Source organism: Diceros bicornis, chromosome 8 (genome assembly GCF_020826845.1).
Source record: "Diceros bicornis minor isolate mBicDic1 chromosome 8, mDicBic1.mat.cur, whole genome shotgun sequence".
Taxonomy (NCBI): domain Eukaryota; kingdom Metazoa; phylum Chordata; class Mammalia; order Perissodactyla; family Rhinocerotidae; genus Diceros; species Diceros bicornis.
In genome coordinates this window covers 50,692,605-50,712,603 of record NC_080747.1, presented here as the reverse complement: position 1 = coordinate 50,712,603, position 19,999 = coordinate 50,692,605, and positions in this window count along the sequence as shown.

The window sequence follows — 19,999 nt, the reverse complement described above, 5'->3', positions numbered from 1 at the left end:
CTTGGGTGGCAGCCTTAAAAGTCGGGGCGCTAGATGAGTGCACATACTACTTTCCTAGAGAAGCTGGAGACATTGTTTTACTGCTGGAATGAGCTGGGAGGAGAAGCTAGGGGGAGAAAGTGTCCACAAGCCCTTTCAGGCTCCCAGTGGATCCCAGTCAGCTCCCAGGTGCAGGCTAATTAGAAGCTTGACACTCCGGCAGCAGCTGGGAGAGTAGGCAGTCCAACCCCATTCAGGGAGAAACTGGGAGCCTTGCCTTTTTCCTGTTCCTTCTGCACTGGTGGTGTTGGGGGGTTGGGGGTTGGGGTGGAGGGTTCTGTTTAAAACTGCCTCTTTGTTTAATGGTGGTCCCTGGGGGACTTGCAAATGCAGAGCCTCCTCAGGTCTCAGAGCTAGGTGATTCCGGAGCCAGTCTCTTGGGTGGCAGCCGTAAAAGTTGGGGCGCTAAATGTCCAGTCAAAACCCTTTGCTCCTCAGGAAGAAGCTAGGAGTTGGGGGTTCCCTCCTGATTGCGAGGCTCTGCACTAGGAGTGGGGTTTATGGTACGGTGTATCTCAGCTTTTCCTACCCATGGGCATTTTCCCGGTTGCCCAATGTGTAGGAGTACACTCAATTAGTGTTTAGATTTCTCTCAGAGGGAATTGGTTCATGTGTAACTGTGTATCCAGTGTGTCCATGAAAGGAGGAAAAGTCAGGACCCTCCTATTCCACCTGCTTGCTGACGTCTCTCTCACCATTTCTTTTAAAAATGAGTTACAAGTTCTAACCAGCAAAATAAGAATAAAGAAAAGCAATGTGAGGACTCAAAATATTATTATTTGTGGATAATTCAGAGAACAAAATACAAATCATAGAAAAATTATTAAAATTAATAATGTTATTTTCTCCAAGTTTTAATCACAAAGTCTACACAGTTTTTCATGGAACTTGATAGCTAATTCAAAAATTAATATAAAGGAGAAAAGAACCAAACATATACAAGATACACCTACAGAAGAACCAAATGGTAGGATTTGTCCTACTTTAATCATGGCTACTTAAAAGGCTATAGTAATAAAAATACTGTGGTAGTGGTGTAGGAATGGGCACTTCACCAATTCACAGATTCAGGTCTTCATTTATGTATATGGAAACTTCACATATGCGGAGTTGGTATTGTAGATTAGCAGGGCAATAGTGGACAATTAAATAAACGTTACTGGGTCCATTTGTTATCGATGTTGAAAAAAAATATGAACCCTCATTTTAACATAAAAAAACAATTTCTAATGAATTATGGAGATATATTTGGAAGGCAAAATTGGAAAACCTTTAGAAGAAAATACAAAAGAAAATCTTTATCAGTTCAGCAAGCAGAAAGTTTTAAGAGATCCAAAAGTAGTTAAGCCAAAGAAAAAAAACTGATAAATTAGACTACCTTGAAATACAGAATTTATGTTTTACTAAACACACTATAAAGAGTGAGATATGACAAGTCAAAAGTTTGAGGAACATATTAATGATATATCTAATCAATAAAGGCTTTAAACACAGAAACTGTAAAGAATCTCTACAAATTATTTGAAGGAGCAAACGATTCAACAGAAAATAGAAACAAAAACCTAGAGCTGATTTTACAAAAAAGGAAAAGCATATCATCAAAAAAAACCTATGAAAATATGTTCAACTTCATGAGTAATCTTGGAAATGAAAATTCAGATCACAGTGAAAAACCATTTTACAGACTATGTTGGAAAAAATAAAGTACAGTATATGACAATATCAAGTGCAGAAAGCTTGTGGAGCAATGGAAATTTTAGACATTTCTGCTGAATGTTTAAATTTATGCAACAATTTTGGAAAAGTTTTCATTTCTTAGCACAATTGAACATGCCTGCACCTATGGCACAACCATTGTACTTCTGGGTGTTTAATAGAGTGAAATAGTTTCATGTGTGTATCAAGAGTCATATACATATATTTCTGTTGCAGAATTGTTCCTAAAAGGAAAAAAAAATTGAAAACAAAAAACAAAACCCTAACAAATGTATAATAAAAAATACTGTGTCTAATCACAATTAAATATATTTTACTATATACAAAAAATTGGAATGATATAATCTGACAATGTTAGTCTAACAATTGGTGACCATTTTCGTCTGTTGGAACCACTCTTGACAATATGAATGAATATATCTAAATCTCAAAAGTAGAATGTTTGGGAGAACATGCAAATCACAGAATAAGCACTGCTTATATAAATATTGAAAAATGGCCACTCAACCCCCACACAATACATTGTTTAGGGATAAATCAAAATTCAGAGAAAGGGTAACTGAAGGAGAGGGCAAGATGCTCTTGTGGAGGGGCACAAGGAGAACTTGAAATGCTCTTTTTTTAATGCTATAGCATGATACTTGAGTTTTTGTTTTATTAATACACTTTAAACTTTAAGGCTATGTTCTATGCAGTATTTTGTATTCATGATTTATTTCAAAAATAAAATGATCAAAACTTACATGTACAATCATATGTTTAAATATGCATATTCCTTTTATAGCTACATAATACCGACTGTATCTATATAAACATGCACAAACACAAAGATTAGAGCCCATTACGGTTAAAACCTCAACATACATCTTCCATCATACGGGGAAACTGTCTCCATTCTGTTTATAAATATTTTCATTTCTCTTCTTCTACTGAACAAAGTTTTGGGTTGATATAATTTTTATCAGGTGGTCACTAAATTTCCCTCTGAAGACTTGGGGTTGAACTGGTGTGCATCTTTATAACTTTGTCAAATTGCTTAACCAATCTATTTTTTGGTATCCAGTTCTATTTAATGAAGATAAAACCTATTACATGTGATTTTTTTGAGGAACACCTAAGATTATTTGAAAGTAAATGAAATGACATTACAAAAATGTGGGATTTTATTTGCTGTTTGTTTTCCAACACTGGGATACCTCAGCAACGTGTATACAGACCTATGTGCTTTTCTGAAGTACATTTTAAAATTGTTTTCACATAATTTGAAACAAGAACACAGCTATTCTTCTTCCTTCTATATTAAAAACAAGCTTTATCTCATAGCATAGGACTTAGTCATTTGCTAAACTAATAATGACACAATCAAAATAACACAATGTGCTAGGAGCTTTTCCACACAATGGAGCTTTCAAAGTGCAACTTGACCTGCCACAGACAGTTTAAGATTATGACTGGTGATAGTGCCAGAGAACTTATTAAAAATGTCAGTTTATTTGTTCCCTGTTGGCATTGGATCTTCAATTAAAGTATGTAATTAGTAAGTAGAAAATCAGAAAAATATGTATTTTAGTTTTGCAAAAGTATATTCAGTGAACTAGAATGTACAATCAAATATGATGGTTAAACAATATTTTTTAAATGAGCTTAGTTTTTTCTTAATTAAATTTGAATCAGAAGATCAAGATCCTGTGACATTGAAGGGTCTTTGCTGAAATCTCTTCAGCCACAGAATTTATGAATTTATGAAAAACAATACAAATGAATATTAATTGCTCTAGCAATCTAAAGAGAATACCTTAAAAATTAGCCAGACTTTATAAAGTCTAAATGAAAAGTACTGTAGAAAGAATGTGTGATTCTGAGCAACATGCATCTGTGATGAATATGTTGTTTACCAACGGAAAACTTGAGCACTTTATGTAACATACCAGTATATACCATAAAATCAGTAAAGTGAGCACGTAAGGTAGAGCAATTTTAAAGAGAAAATTCCAAATCTCAGTTTACTGAAGGAGCCATCAGTACTAGTTTTTACCCCAAAAACATAATTGTCACTCCGCAAAATATAAGCAATCTTTTCTTAGTGCTGGGGAATAGTTTCATGTCCCCATGTGTTTCTTTTTTGTTTTTTCTTTTATTATTTTTTTTTTTGTGAGGAAGATCAGCCCTGAGCTAACATCCATGCTAATCCTACTCTTTTTGCTGAGGAAGACTGGCTCTGAGCTAATATCTATTACCAATCCTCCTCCTTTTTTTTCCCCAAAGCCCCAGTAGATAGTTGTACGTCATAGTTGCACATCCTTCTAGTTGCTGTATGTGGGACGTGGCCTCAGCATGGTCGGAGAAGCAGTGCATCGGTGCACGCCCGGGATCCGAACCCGGGCCACCAGTAGCGGAGTGCACACACTTAACCGCTAATCCATGGGGCCGGCCCTCCCCATGTGTTTCTTATTGTATCAGGTAGCATATTTCTTTTCCATTGTATAGTGGATCTATATTTTTCATGTCAACATTTTATTCAATATTATTCTTTATCAGAGTAACTGGGTTAGTAGATCACCTAGTTTTGCCAATCCAATAAGCATCAACGTGGAGGATACCAAATACTAAAGACTGACAGAGGTTGATTTTTATGAGAGAAAAATGAATATTTAGAAATTTGATGAAAATACTGCTATGTAATTATGATGTGGATTAGGGAAAAATGAGAAGCTGCCAGAGATAGGGTACTAAATACAATATTCCTAATTTAGTCGAAAGGACAATTTTATAACCACTAAAAATCTTTTTTAAAGAATTATGACATAAGCATTTTTTTTTAATTTAAACTGTTGCTGAATGCATTAACTAGTCAGTGTTTATTTTCATAACCAGGATGGTCTATATCTGTGCTTTTTCTCAGTTATATTTATGGAATATTAAGATATACATTTAGATTGACAGACAAGAAATATTACTTCTTCTATACTATTCTCTTGCATAATATAGTCTGCCTGAGGAAATTAAGTAAAATATCCTAGGAACTCTTGTAAAAAAAGTCAGAGGTTTTAAAGGAATAGCTTCTGGTCTAAAAGTTTTTCTTCATGTAAAGAAGAATATACATACACACACACACACACACACACACACACACACACATTAAAGTGTCCCTTGTTCATTTTGATTCTGGTAGCTACAAAACAACTAAATCTTAAGACTATTTTCAGCTACAATAATCTACAGCACACTTAAACTGTCTCTTTGCTTCATATTTAATTCATTTAAGATACATTCAATAAATGTTTCTTATGCACCTACTGTATGCCTGACAATTATTCCTGGTGTTGAAGATACAATGGTAAACAAAACAGACTAATTCCTATTCTGTGGAGCTTATATTCTAGTAGAGGTGGGAGGAGGATAAAAACAAAAAGAAACACATATTTAATGTGTCAAATTGTGATATGTACTAAAAAGAAATGAAAGAGGATAGGATGCATACTTGTGGCCAATAGAGATGAAATGGTTAGAGACATCCTCTTTGAAACAGTGATATTTAAAGAGAATTGAAAAAAAAATTTCTTTAAGTAGTCTTGCAAGTATCTGAATAACTGCACTCCAAGAAGGGTGAAGACAAATTGCAAACCTGAGAAGATTGAGATGCATGGTGTTTTCTAGAAACATCTAGGCCAGAGTGATGGAACAGAATTAGCAAGGATAACAGTGGGGAAAACAACAGGAGATTGGGGCTCCCGCAATACAAGACTCTGTAGTGAATGATATTATCTTTGTGCTTACTTCATAGGGAGATGATAAGAGCAATTTGGTTTATGCAGGGCTTGGCTTTTGAGAAACAAGATTAGAACAAAAAATAGCAGTTTGGAGGCTATTGACATATTCTAAATAAGAGAAGTGATGTCTTCAAGGAATTTTCTATGAAGGTTGTGAAAATGCTCAGACTTCGGATATTTTTAAACTGTAAAACCAATAGCATTTGCATATGGATGGCTATGGGGTATGGGAAAAGAGAGAGGTAAGGTCGATATGTCTATTTTTGCCAGAAAAATGAGAAGAATTGACATTTGCTGTAATGTAAATGATTACAGAGACTAAACACAATCCATCGCCACACACACGTGCCTAATCATCCCTTTCATGCTCCTCCCTCCCTCATTCCCCTCTGGTAACCAATCTCTGTCTCTATGTGTTTGTTGATTGTTGTTGTTTTCTTCTACTTATGAGTGAGATCATACAGTATTTGACTTTCTCCTTCTGACTTATTTTGCTTAGGATAATACCCTAAATGTCCATCCATGTTATCACAAATGGCAGATTTCATCGTTTCTTATGGCTGAGTAGTATTCCATTGTATATATTGATGGTGCTCAGGGCAGACCATCCCAAGAAGCACCACTCTGGTATGCGGATGATTTTGAGCTGAAGACAATAAAGACTCAGAAAACTCAGGAAGAACATTTGTGTTTCCCCCCAAACTGCCTAAAGAATTTAAAACAAAAGATCTGTTTCAGGAAGGAGTTATTATCATGATGGCTATAATATAATGTAAAATAGATGTTCCAATAGGAAAGGCACCAAGCCCCTCTTATCAAAAATTCTGTCTCTCCCTGGCCACATTCTCTATAGGTGGCCCTGAAAAGAGTTGTCAAACAAACATTTGCATTTCTATCTCCTTGTGAATTGTCTTCTTTCCCTCTGAAATCCCAAACCACTACCCACCCCCAACACCTTTCTCGCCTTTAGCTACAATACTTAAGCAAGCAGCTTAGACAGAAGGACCAGCTGCTCATTTCTGAGTTTCTCCCATGTATACATGTTATTAAACTTGGTATTATTTTCTCCTGCTAACCTGTCTTGTTAATTATTTGGCCAGCCAGAAGAATCTTAAGGGAAAGGGCAGAGGGGGATTCTCCCTCTTCCCCTACAATATATACCACTTTTTCTTCATCCATTCATCCCTTGACAGCCACTTAGGCTGCGTCCAAGTCTTGGCTGTTGTGAGTAATGCTGCAGTGAACACAAGGGTGCATGTATCTTTATGAATTCACGTTTTCATGTTCTTTGGATAAACACCCAGCAGTGGAATAGCTAGATTGTAGGGTAGTCCTATCCTTAATTTTTTGAGGAATCTCCATACTGTTTTCCATAGTGGCTGCACAGGTTACCGCTCCCACCAGCAGTGTATGAGAGTTCCCTTCTCTCCACATCCTCTCCAACACTTGTTATTTCCTGTCTTGTTAATTGTAGCCATTCTGATGGGAGTGAGGTGATATCTCATTGTAGTTTTGATTTGAATTTCCCTGCACTTGATGATGTGGAACATCTTTTCACGTCCTGTTGGCCATCTGTATATCTTCTTTGGAGAAATGTCTGTTCAGGTCTTTTGACCATTTTTTAATTAGGTTGTTAGTTTATTTATTGTTGAGATGTATGAGTTCTTTATACATTTTGGAGATTAACCCCTTATCAGATATATGGTTTGCAAATATCTTCTCCCAATTATTAGGTTGTCTTTTCGTTTTGTTGATGGTTTCCTTTGCTGTGCAGAAGCTTTTTAGTTTGATGTCGTTCCATTTGTCTATTTTTTCTATTGTTTCTCTTGCCCAGTCAGACATGGTGCTTGAAAATATGTTGCTAAGACCGATGTCAAAGAGCAGTCTATGCAGAAATAGAAGTATAATGGTGTACAGCTGAAATTGATATAACATTATAAACCAATGTCACTGCAATAAAATTTAAAAAAATGAAGTAGAAAAAAATGATTACAGAGAGAATGTTGCTGGAGAAAATTAGGATTTTTAAAATATGTTTTGTTTTTAGACATGTTATATTTGAGATGCCTCTAAGGTTATTTATCCACATGAGATGTAAGTAGGTAATTGGATATAAGAATGTGGTGTTCATGGTACAGGCCAGAGCTGGAGCCATAAATCTGAGATTTTTTTTCATGCATAGGCCATATTTAAAATTATATGACTTCTTGAGAATCTATTGCTTACTATTCTACTCTGTTCCTGCCTTTGCTCAGATACCACCCTCCCCTCAAGGTCTTCCATGTCAACCCTATTTTAGATTGCAGAACTTTTCTTAGCATTGGTTTACTTTTCTCCATAATATTTACTCCTTTCTAATACACTGTATAATTCACTACGTATTACAGGCCTCTCTACTCAATAGAGTGTGCACCCCAGAGGGCAGGATCTTTGTTTATTTTGTTCATTGATATTTCTCTATGACCCAGTACAGTGCTTGGTACATAACACGTAACAGGTGCTAAATAAATATTTGTTGAATAAAGGAAAGCCATAAAACAGGATAAGGATATTTAGACTGTGATTTTACAAAAGAAAACAAGAGTTTTTGGACTAACCCAAGAGAAGAGCAGGAGTATTTAGGGGTTCAGGAAGAATTCTAGAAAGCAATCCTTGGGAGACTAGGCAAGTGATAAGAGAGAACCAGGATAGCTGGGGGCCCAGAGGCCAACTGATGACGATGTTTTAGAGGGTGTGACTTATTAGGTTCAATGCTGCAGACAGGTTTGAAAAGTAAAGAGTAAGAATTGAAAATCTGATTTGCAAGAATGGAATTCACTGATGATCTTGTTAAGAACAAGTGGATATGAGCAAGAGACATGTTAAAATGAGGCCAAAAGGAAATAGGAGTTAAGAAAAAGGGATAAGAATTCCAGATAAAATTTGTAAGAGTTTCTGTACTGAAAGGAACATAGAAATAAGGAGTAGCTAGCTAGAGGAAGATAGGGGGTAAAGAGAAGGTGTTGTTTTTTTTAATATAGTGATTTTATGACATTTAAAAGTTGATATTAATGGTACAGTGAAAGGAATTAAAAAATGATGATACAGAATGGAGTGGGGTAATTGCAGGAAAAATGTTCTTAACCAGGCAAAAGGAAATGGGAGTCAGTGTACAATTGGAGGCTTGACCTTAGGCGGGAGAATGGTCAGTCTTATATGATGACCCCAAAGAAGTGGGAATACATAGGCACAGAGGAAAGTTTATAGACAAATGTGAAATTTCTCTTATCACTGCTTATATTTTCTCACTGATATGTGAAGAAAATTCAACAGTTGAGAGAGAGAGGAGCAGGGTAAAAGCGTTGGAAGAACAAGGAAAAAGAGAAAGTCTCAGACACTCAGATATGTTCAACTAAATACAGATGTGCAGGGAGTAGATGGTGAAGTCTAAAGATTAGCCCTTTCCAAACAAATGCTCTTCTTATACATTTTGGATAGAAAAGAAATGATTTTATAACACACAAAAATTTTCTGTTAGCTTTTATTACTAAGAAATCATTTTTTTATCTATAGATTAATATATGTAAAAATATTCACTTTTTTAAATTAACACTTAACCTTCAAAAGTTTTGATTTAACTTTCAATGACTTATTTCAGCTTAAGTGCTTTTAAGGTTAACAGGCATAATAATAAGATTTATTAACAAAAGAGTTAATAAACATAATACTTCTTTGGTATACAAGCTTGAATAGAGTTAAAATAATAATAGACATACATATTTGTAAAAATACATTAAATTGTATTATATCAATCAGGAGTTAAATAATAAGCATATTAATATCCATCACTTAACAGCTGACCTATGTAATATTTAGAACCAAATTTCAGGGTGTTTATAAAACCATCCTGCAGATTTACTAATATTTATAGACAAAAGAAAAGAATCCTGGGGGCTGGATCCATGGCCTACTGGTTAAGTTTGGTGTGATCTGCTCTGGCTGCCAGAGTTCGGTTCCTGCGCACGGACCTACACCACTTGTCAGTGGCCATGTTGTGGTGGCAACCCACGTACAAAATAGAGGAAGGTTGGCACAGATGTTAGCTCAGGGAGAATATTCCTCAGGAAGAAAAAAAAAGAGTCATGAGAAATAGGAGAAAAACAACAATTATTTTTATGGCATTTTTTTCATAGTTCTTGGTATAAGGTAGTTGGTTAAATGTGAATTTCATAGTAATTATAAGGCAATTATTAGTTTCTATAAATTATTGAGTGCCCTTTATGTGTAGATTGCACTGAAGTATAAATGATGTAATGATCAAAGTTTTGTAGCCTTATATATTTATCCTTCATCTCTTTTGAATGTTAATTTTCATAATCTTTTCATTTATAACAAAAATACTTCTTATTTTTAAACAATTACAAGCTTTAAAAAGAGTAACAATTATAATACAAAGAATACACTTAACCCAGATTTACCATTTTTGACTTGTGTGAATATGTCATATTTGCCTAAACTATTTGAGAATTAGTCCCAGACATCATTGTCCTTTCTCCTTAAGTAATTCAACATTTATTTTCTAGGTACACTTGCTTATATAACAATGATAAAATTATCCAACTTAGTACATTAAATATTTTTATAATATCATTATTTAATATACAGTTGTTTCTTCAATTATCTCAAATTCATCCTTTATAGCATTACAGAAATTTCTACCTGATCCTGCATCAAATTGAGAATTAAATATTAATTATTGCTTTTGTTTCTTTAGTCTTTCTTCATCTAGAACAGTTATTTAATGATTCTTTTACATTGTAACTTTTGAAGAATTTAGTCCAGATGTCTTGTTTATTTTTATCTATTTCATTATGATTAGAGTGAACAATTATTTTTGGAAGGAATACTACAGAATTAATATTATGTCCTTCTCAGTACATCATACCAGAAGACACAAGATATCAGTTTATCATTTTTTTGTTGATGTTAACATAGATCACTAATGGTGATGGCTCCCAGCTTTCTTCAATGAAATATTACCATTTTCCCTCCGTAATTAGTAATTATTTTATGGGAATACACTTTGAAACTATGCAAATATCCTGTTTTATCGTCCACTGAAGATGCTTGCCTGAAAAAATTTTAATGTGATGGTAGCAAAATGATGTCTTTGTGATTCTGTTATTTCTTATTAGTTAGTATTCTACTGTAAAGAATTGCCATGCTTCACTATTTATGTGACTGCATAGACCAATAAAACAGGAAATACAAAAAAATACCTGAATTTTATATCTTTCTGATATATGATCCTTCTTAGTTCATCTATCATCAGTCCATTGCACCAGGAGACAGACGTGGCAGAGTTTGAGTATGACTGTTCTTGACTGGATCTTTCTTTCTTAATATAATCAAAGGAATCTTCCAGTCCCACATACACTTTAGCCCAATAATGACGTTCGCTGTACTTGTTAACATAAAACTACATTTTATCATCTTTTTATTATACTGTCTTGAGCATAATTTTTATATTGCCATTTATTCACTTATTCATTAAACTTTATTGAATGTGTGCCATACTACAAACTAGTATTATGCTGTATTCTTTCAAAAATAGATTAACAAGATAAATTATGAAATTTAGAGAAAATATAATTCTTCTAGAAAAACTGCATAATATCCCAAATCAAATGACCAGGTAAATTGTCTTTTCAGCACAGCGCAGTTTAATTTCCTTTAGAGTAAACATAATGATCCTCTGGTGGCCTACTTCAGTTCTTAAAAAAATTGTGTAACTCGAGGTATCACTACGACCCAAGTAAATCCCAGAGTGGCTGGGATGCGGGAATGGAAGGAAAAGTGACTCATGGGGCAAATTTAGAGTGAATGAAGGCTAGAGAAGCATGATCTTGTGTATCTGTCAAGGAACGTTATGTTTGCTGTTTCATTAAGAACAAGATCCCCGGGGCCAGCCCAGTGGCTTAGCGCTTAAGTGCGTGCGCTCCGCTACTGGCGGTCCGGGTTCGGATCCCGGGCGCGCACAGATGCACCGCTTCTCCGGCCATGCTGAGGCCGCATCCCACATACAGCAACTAGAAGGATGTGCAACTATGACGTGCAACTATCTACTGGGGCTTTGGGGGAAAAAAAAAAGGAGGATTGGCAATAGATGTTAGCTCAGAGCCGGTCTTCCTCAGCAAAAAGAGGAGGATTAGCATGGATGTTAGCTCAGGACTGATCTTCCTCACAAAAAAAAAAAAAAAAAAAGAACAAGCTCCCCAAAGAGCAACACTAATTGCTCTGAATTATTGCACTTGCATGCACACACACACATTTATGAGCACAAACATACTCACACATGGATGAAATTGTGTGTGAAGGATCCCTAGGTTTTGAAAGTTCACCAATGAAAGATGTGTATCTACCATTTTGGAGTCACAATTATATTTTAATAGAATATACATATATCTACATTGAATAATTTTAACTATGTAATGATAAGTAATAGATATCTACATGTATATTTCACTCTCTTTGTGTATGTGCGTAGCCATTAAATGTGATACTTGGATTAAGAACTTAAACTGGTTTGTGACCAGTTATGCTACTGCTTGACTGTATCACATGTTCAAGTTACTTAATCTCTCTGTGCCTCAGTTTCCACATCTGTAATAAAAACCATCTTACAGAGTTGCTATGCGGCTAAGCACTGAGTAGGTTGACTGGACCATAACAAGCTTCATATGAGTATTGCTAATATTTTGTGAATACCAAGTACTTCAGTGTAGACATAAATTGTATTTTTTTCTAAGTAGATTAAAACATGTAAATCTTATGGCATAAAATATATATCAAAATGAAAACAACATGACTATCCCAGAGACTCATAGGACAAGATGACATTTCAAATACCGATAGCCAATCCCTCTGCTTCCAGACAACAACGTACCTCCACCATCTCAGGTTGTCACTTAAATTCTTTGAAATGTGCATAAAAAATCTGAATAAAAGTAAAATTACTGATTTTTAAATTATGAGGATGAAGAGTTAACACCCTCACTCTGTTTGTACACTCTCATTCTTGTCTCTCCAATGTGTTTTAAGTGTTCTGGAAGATCTATGAAACAGAAGAAATGCACTGGCATCAACCCCGATGAAAAAAGCAGCAACATATAATAAAAAAGAAACAAACTGAGTTCTTGATTTTCAAACTGAACCTTCACTTTTAGTTTGACGATGATTTCCCCACAACTTACCAAACTAGGGACAAAACCTCATCGGAAGTGTTTAATTTTGTTTCTAAATATATAGATCCCTAACAATAAACAGTGAGATTTATTTTCCAAATTCTTCCTTCAACATTGATAAAGGAGCTCTACACGCCACACTGTTCATGGCAAGAAATCCCACAAAGGAGGAGGAGAAATAGGCACGGCCTCAGCTCCAAAAATAAAGGGCAGCGTGTGCCAACACACATCGGAGAACAACTGGAATCCCAAGACAGACTCCGGGGAAGGGCAGCCTGAGTGATCTGGAAGCTCTCCAGGGATGATTCACAGAGCACAAGAGAGCTCCTAGCCAACTGCCCTAATAAAAGCATAGCATGCAATTAAGGAAAACGAAGCCAGAGGAGCTGAGTTAAAGACTGAGACTAAATGGTTTGTGGTGAGTTTGTAAATTGCATAAATGGTTCAAAGAAAAGATCTTAGTAAATGTTTAAATCAAAATTAAAAAAATAAAGTCTATCAAGATAAACAGAAATACATAGTCTGGTTCAAACTGAATATGAAGTGTGCTCTGCTCCCTCCTTTTTGTTTTTCCTCCTCCGTGGATATTTTAATTTTACAGGAAACCTGAAACTTATACACACAAGATGAGACTATGTTTTGCTCGATTTTCTTAAAAAAAGATTAAATCTCAGTCCAACTGATGTGCTTTTCAGGAAACCATTTAATTTCTCCATAGTCTTGGTGAAGTACAGAGACTTCTACCCTAGTCTGATTTATTAATTAATAATAATGTCATAGGATTTCATAGTACACTTTCACATGTTACTTAAGTTGTACAAACTTTGTGAGGGAAGGCATATTAGGCAGGTTATATTTATACTGCTTTTTTGTTATGACTGATTTAAACAGGAAACAAACTTTTAAACATGTGGATATCATAGTTAGCAGGGTCATTAGATATCGTGTTGAGAATGCACTCATTTCATGAACAATGTAACAGATGTTAAGAGAGGTTACCCAGTTTATCGAATATCACACAGCATACATTGGCAGAGCTAGAACAAGAATCTACGTCTTTGGCTTTAACTCCAGAGCTCTTTCCCCTACTTTGCAGCTGCACTGTCTTTTTTAACAGAGCAATTCTCGTTTATCTATAATCCGAACTAATAGATTCATCATTGTTTCTTATTGATGATTGATGTTAGATCAGCAATCCTAATTTGTTTGTCAAAAATGCAAAACCGAAACTTTGTCGTGGTGACAACACCTCTTTTTCCTTCCTATGGCTTTCTTGCTATTACAAAGGATATACTTTATGTAACCAAAATAATTTTTCAATTATTATGTATAATTTTTCAATTATTATGTGTTAGTTGAAATGCTAACATTAGTGGTTGTAACCACTTAGTAGTTTCTGGACTTGCAGAAGCTTGTGTGACAGATCAGGAAATAAAATATTCTTTTGAGAAAACGCATATCCTCTTGAGACTCAGAAAATAATTTATTTTTATATTACTTAGGTCCTTTCTATTTGCTTTTAGCCTGCTGATTTAGAGCCCATTTCATAGTTCATTGGTATCACTAAAAATGGGAAAATTAGAGAAAAAAATAAGACTATCTAATCTTTATAGGGGAAGAGGATAATATACTTGCAGATATTTTGGGGAGTCAACTGAACTAGGTTAGAACTCTGTCTTCCTTTTAGCGTGGCTATTATGAGTAAATTTCGTCTTCCTGTGAGCTAGTATTATAATCATTTAGGTTTAGAAAACTAGAGAACAGGACTAATCTGAATGCTTGAGTAGGGTGATGGGGTGAAGAAAGTCATAGATGTGATCTTGGGAGAAGTAGATCTGATGTTGGAGTCCAACACTGAGAAAGTAAATTGTATGTATATATTGAATGTTCTCTACTTTTCAGAAACTTCTCTATTTACTTTATATGCATTGTTCTATGAGATTTCATAAAAGTCTTGTGAAATTCATAATATTATCAAAATGTGACAGATAATGGAAGACATGAGATCATGTAACTATTTAATTACAAGGAACTTCCTGAATCCATACTATTTCCACTAAACAATGCTATTTCCTAGACACAAATTACTTATTTATGTATTTGCCTAGGTCTAAGAATAGTGTACTTTGATGTATATTTAATATACAGCTCATGCCTTAACTTCCTAAATTCCAATTCTTTGTACCTAATATGTAAGATTTTCTCTGAGCATTGACAAGATAATCTCCAGGACAAGTGGTTTGTCTTGGGCTTTTTTATTCTCTCTCTCACCCACCCATTCCCAAGTTCGGTGTCTTCCACGATTTAGCACAAATTAAAAGCAAAGCTTTGGGGCCGGCCGGGGCTTAGCAGTTAAGTGCACGCGCTCCGCTGCTGGTGGCCGGGGTTCGGATCCCGGGTGCGCACCGAGGCACCGCTTGTCTGGCCATGCTGAGGCTGCTTCCCACATACAGCAACTAGAAGGATGTGCAACTATGACACACAACTATCTACTGGGGCCTTGGGGAGAAAAAGGGAAAAAAAAGGAGGAGGATTGGCAATAAATGTTAGCTCAGGGCTGGTCTCCCTCAGCAAGAAGAGGAGGATTGGCATGGATGTTAGCTCAGGGCTGATCTTTCTCAAAAAAAAAGTTTTTAAACTCCAGTGACTACTGTATTGTGATATTATTGATGAATATCCCAGCTTAGAGAGGAAAATTCATTCATGTGGTGATTTATTCATTCAACAAACAATATCAAGTACTTACTATAGGCCAGGAATTATGCTGTGACTTGAAGATACAGTGATGGACAAAATTATATCTGAACTCTGCCTTATGGACCTTATGGTCTGGTGTGTGAGACAGGCATTGGTTAAACGTTACAAACATGTACAGATGATTACAATTTCCATTACTTGACTAGACTATTGATGAAAAAATGAAAGTATAGAGAATTAAACTACTCTCTAGGGGAAGGGCCAATAATCGTGTATCTAATGATGGACATAATGTCCTTTATTTTCTGCATTTTTGCCATTGATTCAGAAGGGATCAATCAAAAATCAGAAAATTCCCAATACTATAATCTTATGAGAATAGTTGTTGTTAACATGCAAGTATTCAAATTTGAGAAACTATGATTTGGAAAATCCACAATGCAATTACTTATTTACATATTTGCCTAGGTCCAAGAATAATGTACCTTGGTGTATATTTAACATTCTGCTCATGACTTAGCTTCCTAAATTCCAATTCTTTGTACCTAATATATAAGATTTTCTCTGAGCATTGACAAGATAATGTCCAGGACAAGTGGTTTGTCTTTGTTTTTGTTTTTTTTTCTCTCTTTCACTCACCCATTCCCAGGTTGTTTGGAAACAAATGGAGTATCTATAATAAAAACTGAAGTAAGAGGCAGAAGACCCAGAATAGCCCTCACAATATTGAAGAACAAAGTTAGATGACTGAAGCTACCGGACATCAAGACTTACTACAAAGCTACAGTAATAAAGACAACGTGGGTTGGCAGACGAATAGACAAATAGACCAGTGGAACACAATAGAGAGCCCAGAAATAGACACAAATATAATCAACTGATTATAGGCAGTTCAGGGGAGAGGGGATAGTCTTTTTAACAAATAGCACTGGAACAACTGGACATCACATGCAAAAAAAAAAAGGAATCTAGACACAGACTTTACATCTTTCACAAAAATTAACTCAAAATAGATTGTAGACTTAAATGTAAAATGTAAAACTACACAACTTCTAGAAGATACCGTAGGAGAAAATCTAGGTGATCTTGGATTTGGTGACGATTTTTTAGATACAACACCAAAAGCACAATCCATGAGTGAAAAAGATGATTAGTTGGATTTTGTTAAACTTAAGGCATTTTGCTCTGCAAAAGACTCTGTAAGAGAACAAAAAGACAAGCCATAAACTGGAAGAAGATATTTTGAAAACACATATTTGATAAAGCACTTCTTTCCAAAACATGCAAAGAAATCTTATAATTCAACATAAGAAAACAAACAACCCATTACAAAATGGACAGAAGATCTGAACAGACACTGCACCAAAGAAGATACGCAGGTGGCAAATAAGGATAAGAGAAGTTGCTCCACATCATTTGTCATTAGCGAATTGCATATTAAAACAATGAAATATCATGTCACATCTATTAGAATGGCAAAATCCAGAACACTGACAACACCAAATACTGGTGAGGTTGTGAAGCAACAGGAGCTCTCATTCATTGCTGGTGGGAATGCAAAATGGTACAGGTACTTTGGAAGGCAGTCTGACAGTTTCTTACACAGCTAAACATAGGCCTACCATTCAATTCAGTGTTTACACTCCTAGTTATTTACCCAAGCAAATTGGAAACTGTATTTACACAAAAACCTGAACATGAATGTTTAGAGCAGTAACCAAGATGTCCTTCAATAGATAAATGAGTAAATAAACTGTAGTACATCCATACAATGGGGTATTATTCAGTGATTTAAAAAAAAAGAGCTTTCAAGCTATGAAAAAACATAGAAGAAACTTAAATGCATATCGCTAAATGAAAGAAGCCAGTCTGAAAACATTGCATACTATATGATTCCAACTAGTGACGTTCTGAAAAAGGCAACACTGTGAAGACAGTAAAAAAATCAGTGGCTGCCGGGGGTTCAGGAGGAGCGAGGAGGGGTGGACACGCGGAACACGACATTTTCAGGTCAGTGAAACTGTTCTTTATGATACTGCCATAGCGGATATACGACCTTATGTACTTGACAAAGCTCAAAGAACTGTAAATTACAAAGACTAAACCCTAAAATAAACTACAGACTTTGGTTAATAAATATCTATCATCAGTTGTAACAAATGTTCCACAGTAATATAAGATGTTAATAGTAGGAGATATTGTGTGTTGGGGGTGGGGGAAGGGAGTATATGAGAACTCAGTACTCTCTGCTCAATTTTTCTGCAAATAAAAACTACCCAAAAAAATCAGTCCACTAATTTGTTTAAATGATCTAAGAAGACGTAGTAGTACTACTTTGAAAGTAGAACTGTCAAATGGAAAATAAATTGAAATGGAATGCTTTCTGTCAAAACATTACAAACATGTGAGGGTAAGAGCACATATTCTAACCCCCCTTCATATTTTACTAAAAATAAGTGCAATTAGAATAAAGATTCCTACTTGGGACTGCATTTTTTTATAATATTTTTCTATTTTAAATATATTTTAAATTGAAGTCTAGTTTACAAAGTGCCATCCTTAGTCTAGTATTAAGCAAATATTAAGGGTGTTATTTTCATTATGATATATTTAACAATAAACTTATAAAAACACATTAACAAATAGAAAATATTTTATTTTAAAAACTACCTCAAAAGTACATAATAAAATAATAAATAGCATAATATCTGAAATATTTTTTATTCTCTTCCAAAATTTTTAACTTGGGTGATTGGCACAGATGACAATCTACAATTTTCCCCTTTTAAATGCCTTTCCTTTTACTCCTATTTTTTTCTCTTTCTCCGTTTTTTTTTTTTTTTTTTTTTTTTTTTGGTGGCAGTGTGTTTATTCTATACTTTTATTTTGGAATATTTTTCCAAAAACATTGAAAAGAAATACAAAGTTTTTCTGTGTGCTTTTTATGTAGCTTCCCCTAATTTAATATCTTGCATAACCATGGTATATTTATCAAAACTCAGAAATTAACATTGATACAATACTATTACTAAAACTACAGATGTTATTCTTATTTCACTGGTTTGTCCACTAATTTCTTTTTCTGTTCCAGGAAATAATCAGGATATCACACTGCATTTTCTAGTCATGTCTCCATACAGTATCTTTTGATCTGTTCCAGTCTCTCAATTTTTTAAAATTTTTCAAGGTCTTGACAGTTTGAAGAATATTACGTATTTTGTAGAATGTGCCTCAATTTGTGTTTGTCTGATGTTTTCTCATGGTTAGACTGAGGTAATGAACTTTTGGAAGAATACCACAGGGGTGAATTGTCCTCATCTCATGATATCACTTGGTACCTGATATCAACATGACTTCTCATGGTGATATTTACACTTGACCTCTTGGTTAGAATGCTGTCTGCCTTCCAGTTTTTTTCACTGTAAAGTTTCTATTTTTCCCTTTCCATTAATTTTTTTTTTTCGCAAATGTGTCTCTAAGTGAAACCCACACTCAAGGGGAGAGCATCTACATATATTCTTTGGAATTCTTGTGTAAATCTGTCAAGGAAAATCCATCCCTTGTCCCTGTTGATTTATTTAACATGTATTCAGTCATTTATTTATAACAGTATGGGCACATGGATATTTATATCGTTCTTTGAGTTGGAATCTATTATCATCAGTATTGGTTTTCTTACTTGAATTGTTCCAACTTTGGCAATGGGAGCTCTTTCAGTTTGGCTCTTGTGTCCTTTTGATTATTTCTTTTTTTAGATATAAACTATCTCTGAAGAGACATTATGTGGGTTGTAGTTATGTCATTTTAATATAATACAATAGCAGTTTACTCAGCATGCAATTAGCATCACATCGTTCTACTTACACCTTCAAGATGCATTTAGTGATTTTTCATTTATTTATTTAATACGTGTTTATTCAGCACCTACTGTGTGCCAGTCACTGTTCTAGGTACTGTAGACAGATTAGGAGATAAGATCAGAGGTATAACAAGGTGCTGGATGGTGCAGAGCCTTGTAGACCCTTGCAGAGAACTTTGGCTTTTTCTCTACCTAAAATAGAGAGCCCCTGCAGTGTGTTGAGCAGATTATTGCATTATCTGCTTTAGTATAGAGCCTGATCACTCTAGCTGCTGCATTAAAAATAAACTATAGATTGGCCATTGTTGAAGCAGGGAGACCAGTCTGGGAAAGCAATACAGGTGAGACTGATGCTTTAAAGGTAGCTGTGGGGATGGTGAGAAGATTGTGTTCTGGATTTCTGATGGATTAGATCTGAGGTGCGACAGAAAGAGAGAAGTTAGGGATGATTTCAAGTTTAACGTCCTGAACAATTGGGGTGATAAAATTGTACAACACATGTATGTGTGTGTTTGTGTATGATTTGCACTCAGGTACACAAACACATATATACACACATATATTCCTGTCTTCTATGTTTTTTTTAAATATTAAACAATGAGTGTAATAGCGGCCTGGAGTATGAAAACGATAACTGAACAATGTGCAAATGAATCTCCAGTGCATAATGTGTAGTCAAAATTAAAAATAAATAA